Source organism: Notamacropus eugenii, chromosome 6 (assembly GCF_028372415.1).
Source record: "Notamacropus eugenii isolate mMacEug1 chromosome 6, mMacEug1.pri_v2, whole genome shotgun sequence".
In the NCBI taxonomy this organism is placed as follows: domain Eukaryota; kingdom Metazoa; phylum Chordata; class Mammalia; order Diprotodontia; family Macropodidae; genus Notamacropus; species Notamacropus eugenii.
This window is the reverse complement of record NC_092877.1, coordinates 319,509,633-319,526,530: the sequence shown is the minus strand read 5'-3', so window position 1 is coordinate 319,526,530 and position 16,898 is coordinate 319,509,633.

The following is a 16,898-nucleotide window of genomic DNA, read 5'->3' as shown; positions in this document are numbered from 1 at the left end:
AACATCTCAGAATTATATTTAGGGTGCTCACTATTTGGGTCATGTCCTAGCTGGGGACCTCACTAATCATTGCACATTTCCCTATTTTTAGCAAGTGGTTGACTCCAATACATCACATAACCTGGAGCCCTCTCAGGTGACCATAAAGTGCCAATACAATGTGTATCTTTTTACAAATCTAATTTTAAAAAACAGTGCAAATAATTTTTTAAAAAAAATTCATTGAAATGCTCTTTTTTTCTTGCAAGTTAGATTCTTCTTAACACGTCACTAGAACAGAAAAAATTTGAGTGTTTGCCCCATGGATATATTTCTTAAATAGAATACTTGACAAACTATGTCTTAAATTAGGCAGTACTTCAAGGAACCCCATATCTAGAGGCAATTTCTTCATTGGCTAGATGCTTGGTTGTCTCAAACTGGTCTCTCTCAGCCTTAGTGACCAATGACTGAATAGACTTCAGTCAAAATGTCTTGGCTTCATGAACTTTATGATGCAGAAAGAAGTAAGCAGATCTAGGAAACTCAGTAGCTGTAACAATGTTTGTGGAAAGAGCATTGTGACAAAGCACAGCTATAGAAATAAATTGAGAAAATAAACCTCCTTCTCAGAGGTGGGAGACTATGGGTTTGGAATAGTGCATTGTCATTTATGGTTGATGTGACAATCACCTTTGCAAATATCTTCTCTCCCCCTGCCCCTCTCTCTCTCTCTCTCTCAATGTTTACCATAAATGGTAAGATAATCAGATAAATATGCAAACATAAATAATGAGAAAGCAAAAGGAAGTGATAAAAATAAGATTTTTAAGAGACAAAAAAATTGAATTGTCCTTATCTCTGACTTCATATTTTATTCTATTATGAAAACAAATAAATATTTTTGTTGTTTTTCAGTCATTTTTTAATGCCTGACTCCTAATGATCCCATTTGGGGTTTTCTTGTCAAAGGTCCTGGAGTGGTTTGCCATTTCCTTCTCCAACTCCTTTTACAGATGAGGAAAGTGAGGCAAACAAGATTAATTGACTTACCCAGGATCACCTAGCTGGAAAGTGTCTGAAGTTGGATTGGAACTCAGGGAGATAATGACTGTATCGTTATCTTCTCTCCAAGCCCTAACCTTCCTACCTTCCTATGAATTCAATTTGTTTGTAGGTAGATGGCTCACCTATTGTCAGTCATCTGTGCTCCAGGATTCATCCAGCATAATTTTGTAGCCAGGGAATGTAGTGTGTTGCAGGGTGTTGGATCCTCCCTAACCTATTTCTGTGGTCCATCAGAACCTTCCTAACTTCTCTGGGCCTATTTCCTAATCTGTAGAATGTAGATATCTGCAAAAGTTATGAAACTAAAGAAAAAAAAGAATACGTAAAGCATTTCATACTCATCAAAGTGCTGTATAAATGTCAGCTCTAATTATTAGGATAGACTGCCTCCAATAATGTGTCACCCTTGATCTTCAGAGGAACTCCTCATTTGTCATGCAAGGGACAGAGATTTACAAATCATTCTTCCCCTTAAACTCCACATGGCTACAAATTTCTGCATTTTCTGTACTACTGTGGAATAAATTCTTGTACACACATCACTGTGAGCAGAAGGATGGAACTTAAAATGCCTGCATTGATATTTAAGAGCACCTCCTCAGCCACCAGTGCTATGCAAGTATGGCTGAAATCAATCAAGACCATATTACATTTCGTGGTGCACTTTTGTCTGTACCTTGACATTTCTAGAGCTGATGACAGATATGTTTATATGCACACATTCTACTACTCCCTCAATCTAATTAATTAATCTATTTAAGCTTAAGACTGCTGTAAGGCTTTTGGGATACACTATACATACACATGCTAGTAGAAGGATAGTGGAAAAAGTCCACCTGTTAAGAATTTAGAAGACCTTAGGTTTCAGTAAAAGCACTGAATATCCTTCTGGTGAAATGGCAGCCAAGTCACGTAATTGCTCTGAGTTTCAGTTTAGTTTTTTGTAAAATCAGACCTAATTAGACGTGTACCACCTACCTCATAGGGTTGCTATGAGAAAAGTCTTTTGAAAACCTTAAAGAACTTTATAAATGTGGGTTATAACTCTTTTTGTTATTTGCCAAGCCTTTTTAAAAGGCTTTATTCTCATGATCTCAGTTCATATGAAATTGAACTACTGTAACTTCTTTTTGATAGCTAGGAATTTGTGGTAGTAGTAGTAGTAGTAGTAGTAGTAGTAGTAGTAGTAGTAGTAGTAGTAGTAGCAGTAGTAGTAATAGTAGTAGTAGTAGTAGTAGTAGTAGTAGTAGTAGTAGCAGCAGCAGCAGCAGTAATAATAGTGGTAACAGAAGCAGTAGTAACAGTAGTAGTGGTAGTGGTAGAGGAAGTAGTATATCCTCATCTTATATTTGATGGAATTCAGATTAGAAGTATTCTGGGAGAGGTAAATTGGTAATGCCTTTTTTTGCACTTGACTAGGCAGTTAGGTATCTCAGTGAATAGAGTGTTGGACCTGAAGCCAGGAAGACTTGAGTTCAAACCTAGCCTCAGACAGTTTTATTCTTTGTGTAACTGGGCAGATTATTTTGACCTATATCTGCTTTTGTTTCCTCTTCTTTAAATGTGGATAATACAGTACCTAATTCCCCAGTTGTTGTGAAGATCAAGTGAGGCAATATTTTTAAAGCTCTTTGAAAACCTTAAGGCACTCAGTGATAGCTATTATTTTTACTTTGTCTTTTCTACAAGTACGTTACATAAGCTGCTGTGGTGAAAAATGTTTAATAACCTGCACTCTGGAAAAAATGACATGTGATAACATTTGTAAATTTAATCCAAATTATTAACATTTTTCATCACTTTTTTACTTTTAGGCAATGAACAAAACAACAAATTGAGTCCTGATTTGTAGCATTTGCTGATTTCTGAGATGTAAATGATCCCATCAAAAATTTAACAATTGGCTCTCCCAAGTCATTTGGAGCTGGCTCCAGCAACACTCCAGGCTAAGGATGTTACTTGTCCACAACCAAATCAGATGCATTTAAATGAAAGAGACTGGGATTTGCCTTGGTTTATTGGAACCCCTTTGGGAATGTGAGCCTAGCATCTGCAGGCCATCATATAACTTTGGAAGAGCCATGCAAAAACACAGTAGTACTGGCTTCAAGACCACTCTCCCTCCGATGTAGCTGAGTCAAATTTCCATGACCTGTAAGAAAATGATAGAATAGTCATCTCATGAGTTTCATGAGCTTCCATTTTATTCTCCTTTATTTTCCTCCATTCTCTAACATAGACTCTCACCATTTGGAGGTTGACGTACTCCATAGTGATGAGAAGGTATACCATCCTCATTCTTATTAACATGCCTTTGCTCTACTTTCTCCCTACTCTCCTCCCCTTGAAATGCCTTTCATGCCCTACTTATGTAATTCTTTGTCTTGTTGTGTAACTGCTACTCATGTGCCTGGCTTGTCTCTCTAATGTGATTGGCAGGTCCTGGAGAGCAGGGAGTAATTCTTACATCTCTTTTCTGTACCCTATAGGGCCTGACATAATGTTGGGCATAGAGAAAACATTTGATAATACGTTGTCAGCTTGAACTAAATTGAATTGAGAAAAAAAAGACAGTGTGTGTGTGTGTGTGTGTATTCAGTCTATAGATTTAAAAAAAAAAACAAGGGATTTTTGAAGAAGGAAAGAAGCAGGGGAAAAAGATATAAGAAAAAGGAAGAAAATATATTTCAACAAAATTAAAATCTAAGGAAAGTGATGGATCTAAGACAATTCTTATTCATATTGGGAATACTTTTCCCAATACCTCTTCTACTTTACTCCTAAGACAATTCTGGCTTTATTTTAAAGGTCAGTTCATATAGAAAACCTCCATTCCTCCTATTTTTTTCTCTCCTTAACCTGTCCAGAAGACTGAACCTTGCATTCACATCAGGGAATGGCTGGTCGCTTCAGGCAGCCTTTGATTACAAGAAAGTAGTTACAGAAATCTCCCCTTTAGGATCTTACATTGTCTATATGAGAGCAATCAAATGAATCAGCTGGAAACTTCCCATCTCTGTGAATGAGCTGACAGGCTCATGTGGGATTGTTTACCCAACATTCCTTCTGGTACAGATTGGTTTGGCTATTAAGACCTAACCTAAACCTCCACCTGCTTCTCCCCCCAGAGGGATCATCATCCTTATGTAGACATATTCAGGGGTACAGGGTAGCTACTCAAATAGTTGTCTAATGTCAGAGCAAATAAGATGCTTCAAACTTCCATTATTCCAATATCCGTTCAGTCAATTCACCCAATATTTTCTAACTATGAAGGGATGCTTGACCTCTTAGTTAACAGGTTATTTGGTTTAGCAGGGATTTTTAACCTGGGGTCTTCAAATCTACAGGGGTCCATAAAGGGATCATGTAAACTGGGAACTATTAACATTTAGTAATTATGTTTAATAGAATTGGCTTCTTTTGTCATATACATATGTGTGTATTCCATTTTTAAAAAAATCTTCTAAAAGGGATTTATAGACTTCACTAGGCTGCCAAAGAGGACCATGACATAAAATGGGTTAAGAATTCCTGGTTTAGAAGAAGACTAAGGCATGATTCTTTTCTCTTGCAGCACTTATAGTAGAGTAGGCAAGGTGGGACAGGTACAAATTCCTATATAGTCATTGCTTAGAGAGTCAGCATGGAATGTATGTAGAGGAGAGAGTCAGGAAGACCTGGGTTAGAATCTTTCCTCAGACCTTTGTTACTTGTGTGACACTGGGCAAGCCACTTAAGCTTCTGGACCCTCAGAGACCTCATCTGAAAAATAATCCAGTGTTAATTGATGACCTCTAAGATCCCTTGTACTTTTAAGCCTGTGATTCTATCATCTATTCTTCAATATATATGGGCAGAGAATATCAAGAATTTTCTTTTTTTCTTTTTTTAATTTATTTATATAACTTTTAACATTCATTTTCACAAAATTTTGGGTTCCAAATTTTCTCCCCATTTGTTCCCCTCCCACCACCCCAAAACACCGAGCATTCTAATTGCCCCTATCACCAGTCTGCCCTCTCTTCTATCATCCCTCCCTTCCTTTGTCCCCATCTTCTCTTTTGTCCTGTAGGGCAAGATAACTTTCTATACCCCATTATCTATATTTCTTATTTCCTAGTAGCAAGAACAGTACTCAACAGCTGTTCCTAAAACTTTGAGTTCCAACTTCTCTTCATCCCTCTCTCCTCACCCATTCCCTTTGGGAAGGCAAGCAATTCAATATAGGCCAGATCTGTGTAGTTTTGCAAATGACTTCCATAATAGACGTATTGTGTAAGACTAACCTTATTTCCCTCCATCCTATCCTGCCCCCCATTGCTTCTATTCTCTCTTTTGATGCCATCCATCCCCAAGAGTGTTGACTTCAATTTGCTCCCTCCTCCCCATGCCCTCCCTTCCATCATCCCCCCCACCCTGTTTATCCCCTTGTCCCCCACTTTCCTGTATTGTAAGATAGGTTTTCATACCAAAATAAGTGTGTATTTTATTCCTTCATTTAGTCGAATGTGATGAGAGTAAACTTCCTGTTTTTCTCTCACCTCCCCTCTTTTTCCCTCCACTAAAAAGTCTTTTGCTTTCCTCTTTTATGAGAGATAATTTGCCCCATTCCATTTCTCCCTTTCTCTTCCCAATATATTTCTCTCTCACTCCTTAATTTCATTTTTTAAGATATGATCCCATCCTATTCAATTCACTCTGTGCTCTCTGTCTCTGTGTGTTTGTGAGTGTGTATGTGTGTAATCCCACCCACTACCCAGATACTGAAAAGTTTCAAGAGTTACAAATATTGTCTTTCCATGTAGGAATGTAAACAGTTCAACTTTAAGAAGTCCCTTCTCTTTGCTGTTTACCTTTTCATGCTTCTCTTCATTCTTGTGTTTCAAAGTCAAATTTTCTTTTAAGCTCAGGTCTTTTCATCAAGAATGCTTGAAAGTCCTCAAATTCATTGAAAGATCATTTTTTTCCCCTGGAGTATTATACTCAGTTTTGTTGGGTAGGTGATTCTTAGTTTTAGTCCTAGTTCCTTTGACTTCTGGAATATCATATTCCATGTCCTTCAATCCCTTAAGGTAGAAGCTGCTAGATCTTCTATTATCCTGATTGTATTTCCACAGTACTTGAATTGTTTCTTTCTAGCTGCTTGCAATATTTTCTCCTTGACCTGGGAACTCTGGAATTTGGCCACAATGTTCCTAGGAGTTTCTCTTTTTGGATCTCTTTCAGGCGGTGTTCTGTGGATTCCTTGAATATTTATTTTGCCCTCTGGTTCTAGAATCTCAGGGCAGTTTTCCTGGATCATTTCATGAAAGATGATTATCTAGGCTCTTTTTTTGATCATGGCTTTCAGGTAGTCCCATAATTTTTAAATTGTCTCTCCTGGATCTATTTTCCAGGTCAGTTGTTTTTCCAATGAGATATTTCACATTATCTTCCATTTTTTCATTCTTTTGGTTTTGTTTTGTGATTTCTTAGTTTCTCATAAAGTCATTAGCCTCCATCTGTTCCATTCTAATTTTGAAAGAACTATTTTCTTCAGTGAGCTTTGGAACCTCCTTTTCCATTTGACTAATTCTGCTTTGTAAAGCATTCTTCTCCTCATTGGCTTTTGAACCTCTTTTGCCAATTGAGTTAGCCTATTTTTCAAGGTGTTATTTTCTTCAGCATTTTTTTGGGTCTCCTTTAGCAAGGTGTTAACCTGCTTTTCATGCTTTTCTTTCATTTCTCTCATTTCTCTTCCCAGTTTTTCCTCCACCTCTCTAACTTGATTTTCAAAATCCTTTTTGAGCTCTTCCATGGCCTGAGCCCACTGAATATTTATTTTGGGTGTTTGGGATACAGAAGCCTTGACTTCTATGTCTTCCCCTGATGGTAAACATTTTTCTTCCTCATATGAAAGGATGGGAGGAGATATCTGTTCACCAAGAAAGTAACCTTCTATGGTCTTATTTTTTTTTCTCTTTTCTGGGCATTTTCCCAGCCAGTTACTTGACTTCTGAGTTTCCTCTCCGCATCTACCTTGCCTCCAGATCCACCCAGCCAGCACTTGAGGGCTGAGATTCAAATAGTGCTTCCCAGCCTCAGGGCTTTTGGCAGGGGCAGGGCTGCTATTCAGTGTGAGATTAAGTTCAGGTGCTCAGGTGGGGACAGGGCTGCCACATGGGGCTCAGTACTCTCTGGGGATTTATGTGGAGACCTTCAACAAGGGATCTGAGCTCCTGCCTGCTTTGGGAGCCCCTGTCTGCTGCTGCCTCTGCTACTGCCTCCCGAGGGGGCCTGAGTTATGGAGACACCCCACTCCCCTCTTGGCAAGCTGAAAAGACCCTCTCACTGACCTTTGGCACTTGTGGGTAGAAGGACCTGCACTGCTGCTGGAGATTCTGTCCCTGAAGCCTGCTCAGATCTGCTCTTCTCAGTGCTGCACGGCCAAGGCAGGGCTGGACTCTGCTATGGGTCCCGTGCACAATGGACTTTTCAGGTTAGTTTTTCAGGTCTCTCTGGAACAGAAATCTCCTCCACTCTGTTGTTCTGTGGCTTCTGCTGCTCCAGGATTTTTTGGGAGTTCTTCTTTACAGGTATTTTATGGGCTGTGGGTTTGGAGCTAGCATATGTGTATCTTTTTACTCCACCATCTTCTCTTGTCTCAAATTTTCTATTTTTCTAAAAAATGTTTTTTCTCTAGCAAATGGAATGAATGATGTCATATGCATATTAGACCAGAAAATGAGAGTTATACATAGAACTAGAAATTTCTGTTACATACAGCTTGCTTCTCCTTTCTTTGTAATCAAAGGCTGCCTGAATCCATTCAACATGTAACTTTTGAAAGCTTTCTCATGTCTGATTCCTTCAGGCTTAACTGTACTTTTGTGCATTTAAAAAGATATTTCACAAATTTGAGGTAGCACATCAAACCTATCAGATTGACTAACATAGCAAAACAGGAAGATGTAGGGGAGTTGGAACACTAATTCATTGTTGCTGAAGCTGTGAGTTAATCTGGCACTGGCTAATCTGGAGAGCAACTTGACACTATTCCCAAAGGGCTACAAAAATGTGTATATCCTTGGACCCAAAAGTATCACTTCTAGGGCTATATCACAGAAATCATAAAAATGGGAAAATAACAGCTCTTTTTGTGGTGTCCAAGAACTGGAAATCAAAGGGATACCCATCAATTGGGGAATGGTGAAACAATTTGTGGTATATGAATGTAATGGAATACTATTGTGCTATGAGAAATGATGAACAAGTAGACTTCAGAAAAACCTGGAAAGACTTATATAAACTGATGCTAAGTGAAATGAGCAGAACCAGGAGAACATTATATACAGTAACAGTCACAGTGTGCAAGGACTGTTTCTGATAGACTTAGCCCTTCACAGCAATGTAAGGACCTAAAACATTTCCAAAGGACACAATGCAAAATGCCATTCACATCCAGAAAAAGAACTATGGAATTGGGATGCATAATGGAAAGTATTTTTTCCTGTGTTATGTTTTGTTTTGTTTTTCTCATGGTTTCATTACTTTTAATTCTTCTATGTAGCATGATTAATGTGAAAATGTGTTTAATAATAATGTATGTGTTGAACCCACATAAGATTTCATGCTGCCAGGGGCAGACCCAAGATGACAAAGTAGAAAGACACACCTGCTCTAGCTCTTCCCCCACAGTCCATAAAATACCTGTAAAAAATGACTCTAAACAAATTCTAGAGCAGCGGAAGTCACAAAGTGGGAAGGCGATTTCCAGCCCGTGGCAGCCTGAAAGGCTGATAGGAAAGGTCCGTTGCATGGGTCGCAGGGCAGAATACAGACCATGGAGCCCAGCCCAGTCTTGGCCATGCAGCACAGGCTGGAACAGAACCTGAGCAGGCCTCAGGGGCAGAATCCCTGGCAGTAGCTGTGGTTCCAAGATCCCTCAACCCACAAAGGCCAAAGATAGCTTCAAAGGTCAGTGAGAAAGTTTTTTCACCTGAGTGAGAAGGGAGCAGGGTCCTCCCCTAACTGTGGCCCTAGGTGGCAGCAGCAGCAGCAGCAGTGTCCATTTTGGGAGCTCTCAGCCTAAAGACCCTGGGGGAAATGAGTCGTGAATATGGGTCTCAGTCCTGAGTGGTGGCCATGGGTTGAGGAAGAGTGCTGGTGTGGTGGAGCTGGTGCAGCTGGTGGAGGCTATGTAAAGGGAATTCTACTTGCAGATTCTGGGTAGAAAAGCTTTGGTAGCTCCCAGACCAGAGTGAAGGACAGGAGAGCAGTAAACTTCCCTCCCTTGATTGTGCCACTTGGGAGGAACTGAGAACTTACAGATCCCCAGAGTACATACCCTTCTTGTCAAAGGACTCAAAAATCAAGTAACTGACTGGGAAAATGCCCAAAAAGGGGAAAAAACGAGACTATAGAAGGTTACTTTCTTGGCGAACAGGCATTTTCTTCCATCCTTTTGGAGGAAAAACAATGCTTAGCACCAGAGGAAGACACAAAAGTCATAGCTTCAGCATCCAAAACATCCAAAATAAATATGCAGTGGTCTCAGGCCATGGAAGTACTCAAAAAAGATTTTAAAAATCAAGTAAGAGAGGTGGAGGAAAAACTGGGAAGAGAAATGAGAGCAATGCAAGAAAATCATGAAAAGTGAGTCAACAGCTTGCTAAAGGAAACCTAAAAAATGCTGAAGAAAATAACACCTTTAAAAATAGACTAACTCAAATGGCAAAAGAGGCCCAAAAAGTCGATGAGGATAAGAATAGTTTAGAAAGCAGTATTAGCCAAATGGAAAAGGAGGTTCAAAAGTTCACTGAAGAAAATAGTTCTTTAAAAATTAGAATGGACAAATGGAAGCTAATGACTTTATGAGAAATCAAGAAATTACAAACAAAACCTAAAGAATGAAAAAAGAGGACAATGTGAAATATCTTACTGGAAAAACAATTAACCTGGAAAATAGATCCAGGAGAGACAATTTAAATATTATGGGACTACCTGAAAGCTATGATTAAAAAAAGAGCCTAGATATCATCTTTCATGAAATTATCAAGGAAAACTGCCTTGATATTCTGGAACTAGAGGGTAAAATAAATATTGAAAGAATCCACCAGTCACCTCCTGAAAGAGATCCAAAAAGAAAAACTCCTAGGAATATTGTAGTCAAATCCCAGAGTTCCCAGATCAAGGAGAAAATATTGCAAGCATCCAGAAAAAAAACAATTGGAGTATTATGGATAATAACAATCAGGATAACACAAGATCTAGCAACTTTACCTTAAGGGATGGAAAGGCTTGGAATATATTTCAGAAGTCAAAGGAACTAGGATTAAAACCAAGAATTACCTACTGCTGGGGATGGAAGCTCAATTCCAGGTGGACAGACTTGGGCGGGTAAAGGTGGGAACTTCTAAATCTTAGAGTTCTCACGAGACCCCCCAGGAAATGACTGGGAATTGAGGTGAACCGAGCTATCTCGTGTATTTCTGCCTCTTCCCGTGAGAAACGTGATGGGAGAGAGCTCTCCCCGCCCTCGAGATTGTCCCGGATTGGAGCACACCTAGTTACCTAACAGGCACGGTATTCAGATGCAAACTATGCCGCTGCAGAGCTTAAGTAGGATCAGGAAAGCCTGAAAGCTCTCTTGGGCGGAGGGGTGCGGAGCGGACAGGACAACAAGGCTCCGCTTTTCCTCTCTCCTCTCTCCCCTCCCCCTCTCTCCCCACTTACACTTCTACTTCCAATCTCTTATTGTAAGATCTTTGCCTCCTTGGGAGATTCTTTGCTCCCTCCTAAGGAAGAATTCCCCTGCACTTGTAACTAGACCCTGAAATAAAGCTCAACCCTTGTTCGACTCTGGAACGTCCTTTCTCTCATACGAGCATCCGGTTTGGCCAACCGAAGACCTCGAGAGGAGAGGTAAGAAGACTCGGGTAGCCCTCAGGCCTCTAGGCCTGGCAACCTACCCAACAAAACCAAGTATAATACTTCAGGGGAAGCAATGGTCATTCAATGAACAGAGGACTTTCAAGCATTTTGAATAAAAAGACCGGAGCTGAATAGAAAGTTTGACTTTCAAACACAAGAATCCAGAGAAGCATGAAAAGGTAAACAGGAAAGAGAAATCATAAGAAACTTACTAAAGTTGCATTGTTTACATTCCTACATGGAAAGATAATATTTTTAACTCTTGAAACTTTTCTCAGCATTTGGGTAGTTGGATGGATTTTACACACACACACACACACACACACACACACACACACACACACACACGTGTATATATATATATATATATATGCAGATATATACAGAGGGCACAGGGTGAGTTGAATAGGAAGGGATTGTATCTAAAAAAATAAATTTAAGGTGTGAGAGAGGAATGTATTGGGAGGAGAAAGGGAGAGGTGAGAGGGATAAAGTGAAGCTTGCTTTCATCATATTTGGCTTAAGAAGGTAATAGCATGCACATTCAATTTGGTATGAAAATCTTTCTTACACTACAGGGAAGTAGGGAAGAAAGGGACAAGTGGAGTGATGGGATGATAGAAGGGAGGGCAAAAGGGAGGAGAGAATGATAAGTAATCACTTTAGGGGAGGGACAAGGTCTAAAAAGAGAATAAAATAAATAAGGGGAAGGATAGGATGGAGGAAAATATAATTAGTCTTTCACAGCATGACTATTATGGAAGTCTTTAGAAAAACTACACATATATAGTCCATGTTTAATTGTTTGCCTTCTCAGTGGGAATGGGTGGGGAGAAAGGAAGGGAGAGAGGTTGGAACTCAAAGTTGTAAGAATGAATGCTGAGAAATGTTTTTGCAAGAAACTGATAAATAAGAAATGCAGGTAATGAAGTATAGAACTCTATTTTGTCCTACAAGAAAAGAGAGAATATGGGGATAAGAGAAGGGAGGGATGTGATAGAAGGGAGAGCAGATTTAGGGAAGGGGTAATCAGAATACATGGTGTTTGGGGTGGGGGAGGGGAGAGACAGGGAGAAAATTTGGAACTCAAAATCTTGTGGAAATGAATGTTGAAAACTAAGAATAAATAAATCAATAAATTTAGGACAACAAGATTTTATGCTTCCTTGGGGGTGGGAGGGGATAGGAAGGGAGAGAAAATTTAAAGCATATGGAAGAAATTGCTGAAAACTGAAAATAAATTAATTAATAAAAAAATCAATTCAAAAAAGTTTTAGTTGATCCTGATTTCTTTTTTTAAGTTTTATTGATATGTTTCATCTTTATCGACATTTACAGATTATGCATATTCTTGGAGAGTTCTCTTATAATGGTGAAAAAACTATTAGGAAAAACTAAGATTACATTGACCTCATCTCATACTGCATACAACTTTCCATATTTCTAGCACTCCCTATACCTCTCTATTTTATTTATTCATTTATTTTGGTGAACAGAAATCTGTTTTCTTTTCCTCCCATTATCCATTCCATTGGGGGGAAATGGAAAAGAAAAAATATTTTTATAAATATACAGTTAAAAGAAATTCATTAATTGACTCTATACAGAAGTATACATATTTCATACAATAATCAAAGAAAATCCCAAAGGACTCTGATGAAAAATGTTATCCACCTCCAATGAAAGAACTGATGTTGTCTGAATACAGACTGAAGCATGTTATTTTTCTCTTTTTGGCGTATGTTTGTGTCATCTTCCACAAAATGACTACTATGGAAATGTTTTGCCTGATTACACATGTATAACCTGTATCAGATTGCTTACTGTCTCAAAAAGAGAGGGGAAAAAAGGGGAAGGATAGAATTTAGAATTCAAAATTTTAAAAAGAAGAATGTTAAAAACTGTTTTTACATGTAATTGGGATGATAAACTATTATCTTAAAAAGTAAGAGTTTCATTTTATACTCTAAATCTATGGACTCTCTTTCAGAAAATGGATTGTATATTTCATCATCAGCCATCTGGAATCATGAATGATTATCATATTGATGCATAAGTGTTTTGGAAAGAAATATTATAAGTTATTAAGGGCTACATGGATACATGTCTCACATCACTAATAATTAAAGAAATGTAAATTAAAGCAATACTAAGGTTTCATTCAATACAATGTAAATTACAAAGATGATAACCAGTGAGAATGGTCTCTCTTGGATGGACTATGAGAGGACAGGGACAGTAATACATTATTGCTAGTTCTGTGAAGTGGTCCTACTGTTCTCAGTAGAGGGGGAGGGACATAATTTTGAATATTTCAAGAAAAATTTTTCAAATTTTAATATTCTGTGACTTAGGGATCCCACTATTGGGAATATAATCATACAAAAAAGTAAAAAATAGAAACAAAGTTCCAATGAATATCAAAATATTTGTGGTAGCATTTTATTATGCTAACAAAGAACTGGAAGCAAAGTAGGCTTCCAGTATTGGTAAGATGTCTTAATAATTTGTACTATATCAATATAGTTGAATATTATCATGCAATAAGAAATGATAAACACAGAATTCAGAGAAGCATGAAGAGAATTGTATGAACTGATGCAGAATGAAATAAATGGAACCTAGGGAAAAAATAAACAAAATCACTATCACAATGCAACTGAGAAGATTGCTATATGCAAGCTTAACTCTGAGGAACTTAAAAAGCCAACAATGGTCCCAAAAAATTGGTAACAAAATAGACTCCCTTTTCTCAGAAGGATAGTGAAGGAAGAATGGTAAAAGCTGGAACTCACATGCATAGCAGGCTCATTTACCTTTTCAGCTGATTTTGCTTAATTGCTTCTATAGTTACATTTCAATTTTGTACTAGGAGGACATTTCCAGGCATAATGGTGATGTTAAAAGAAAACAGCAATAAAGAATTTTGAAAAAAATAACAGATGTATTTTGGACTTGTGTTAAATACTGCATCTGGAAATGTCTCTTCTCTTTGGTTTAAATATGCTTGGTTTAAATATGCATTAAAATTAGGTCTAGCCATAGAAAAAAAGAACCAAACCCAAAGTTCTCTTTGTTATTTCTCTATGCACAGTTCAGGGACTTCCTTGTACTTTTGGGAATTCTACTTTGTGTTCCCTAAAGGCAGACAGTACCCTCATTCTACCCAGAGCAATTTACTAGGCAATGGAACCTAGAGCTGGCTTCTTTAGCAGAATCCTAGGTGTCTGAGCTTTTCTTATTAGCATTTCTGTCTGTTAATACCTACTTGTCCTCTGTTTCATTCCTTCAGAACTCTATCCTTTTGACTGAAATGACAGGGTAACATGGCTGATAAAAAGAATAGTGGACAAAGAATCCGGAAATGTAGATTTTTTATAAACAACTTTTATGTCCTTGTATGTATCTGTTTCTAAGGTCCACTCTAGCTCTAAACATTATTGCCTCAATACAACTTTGCTCTTACACTCCAGTGACAAATGTTACTCCTACCTGGCAAGATATTTATATTTTAACATTCTTCCAATTCCTTAACCCCAACAGGGGGAGCAGTGGTAGGAATTTGGGGTAGATGCAGGCCAAAATATGAGGGATTTGGAACAAACTAAGTCATTCTGTGGTCTTCAAATCACAAGATTAGATGATTGCCTATGATGTCTACTCATAAGAGTACTTCATTTTGCTACACCCACCTTATTGTTGAATAACTCTTTACTATGAGCCTTGCTTGGCTCTACCAATCTTATTCTTGAATAAGTCTTTACTATGAGCCAACAGGAATTTGTAGCACCAAGAAGACCATAATAGGAGAACCCCATCACCCACAGGAATGAAGAAGGTGTTTATGAAGGAGGTTAACTAGAGAAATTCCATTTTATGTTTATATATTAACATATTTTTATTCTATCATTTAAAATTACATCAATCTTCCACCTTACTTTGCAAATTCTAAGACTACGGTTTACCAAAAAAAAAAAAAAAATGCTGGGCTAATGGCAGTATTTGGAATGAAGATACCCATAATAAAATCTAGGCTCTTCCTCATACTACCTTTGTGACCTTGGGCTACTCATTGAAACTCTCAATATGACTTTTCTCATTTATAAAATGGGAACAACCAAGATTATGGGATTTTAAGATTAAAACCTATGAGGGAAATATGTAGCAAGCTTACGGAGTTCCTGCCTTCAAGCAGCTTCTGCTATTACTTTAGCCATCATAAAACTATCACTCTCCCTAAAAGGGAAATTCATCAGTGGTTATATTTTGAGAACAATGAATCCTTCTCTTGTCAGCCTTAATTGCTTCTCCCCTCCAGTATTCCACTGTTTTTTGTAAAGGGGTACAATAAGCTCTCTCTTTCGGTTTGACAGGGACATCTTTGACCTAATTTTGCTCGTTGAAGGAAAAGAAATGTCACACTACTTAGGAGCCCTGCAGGAATACTGAGATAATATTAAAACTACAATGGTTAGGGTATGCCAGATATAGGGTGCATCCCTGGAATCACAGAACCAAAGCAGGTGAGAGCTGAAAGAGACTTTAGAGATTTAGTTTAACTCATCATTTGGAGGTGAGGAAGATACTCAGGTCATGAATATCTTTCCTAAGGTGTGACAGCTGACAATTGACAGAACCAGCACATGACATCAAGTCTTTGATCCACAATATAGACTTACCCCCACTCTCTTGTGTAGATGAAAGCCAACTGCGAATTTGTTCCTCTGGACATCTCAAGAGCAGTTAAGCTAAAGGGAAGAACTAAAAGTGGGAGCTTTTTCCCATTCCCACACCTTTCTATTCCTGGGCTTATTGTGAACTTCCAATGAGAGGATCAAATCTACTTTACAGGAGGGAGTGAGAAAAATCTTAATTCTAAGAAAGAAGAATGAGGAGACCTGGGGGGTTGATCCAACTCTCCCTTTAAATCACTATATGTATCTTTTAGTAAATCAGTTTTCCTCTTTGGGCCTCAGTTCTACCATACGATGGAAGTTCTTTGAGGACAGAGATTGTTCCATTTTTGTCTATGTATCTCCAGGGCCTGTCATAGTGCCTTCAATATAGCAAGCACTTAATGAATCTTTATTGAAATTGAATTGAGCAGATTGGATAAGATTCTGGCTCTCAAGAAGTCTTTCCTAATTTATACATAAATTTGCCTAGGACACTATGTTTTCCCTCTTGTGAAAACTTATAGCATTGCTCCTGCAGCTCGTGAAAACGAATCTGCCATCGTAGCAAACAAATGTTTACAGCTTCCTATCACCCATCATGCCACTGGTATAATAACACTGCTCTAAAAGAAAAACAAAATCACTTTTTTCTCTGTTGAGCTCAAAAGAAAAACTTTGCTCAACATGACTATCTCCTCTAGTGTGGCTTTCCAGAAATGGCCTTTCTGGATCTCTGTGTACAAATAGTCTATTTTCCATGTGCATAGTATTAGTTCGACAGTTCAATTCAGCAGACTTTTACTAAGCAACAGCTCCTTGTGAAGTATCATAACCCTTGCTAGACCCTGAGAATAAAAAGTAAAAATGTGACCTGTCTGTGTTTTTAAAAACTTACACTCTCCTGGGGATACAACTTGTATAGAGACAAATGAAAAGAATTATAATCCACTAAATACATTGGGAAGCATTAAGGGAAGCATTAAGAACTGGGTCAGAAAAAGTCTCTAGAACTATGTAACCTAAACTAAGCTTTAAAAAAAACTATGGACTCTGAGAGGTAAATATATAGAGGAAGGACATTTTAGGCGCTGGGATGGGGGTAGCCCTGTTTTCTGGAGGTAAGAGATGCCATGTTACATATGAAGAAGCCAGTTGAATCTGGTGCGTAAAGGAGCAGAGGATAAGGGAAAATAAAGCTTATATGGTAGGTGTGTGAAGCTTAATTTTGAAGGATTTTAAAGAGCAAATCTAGCAATTTGT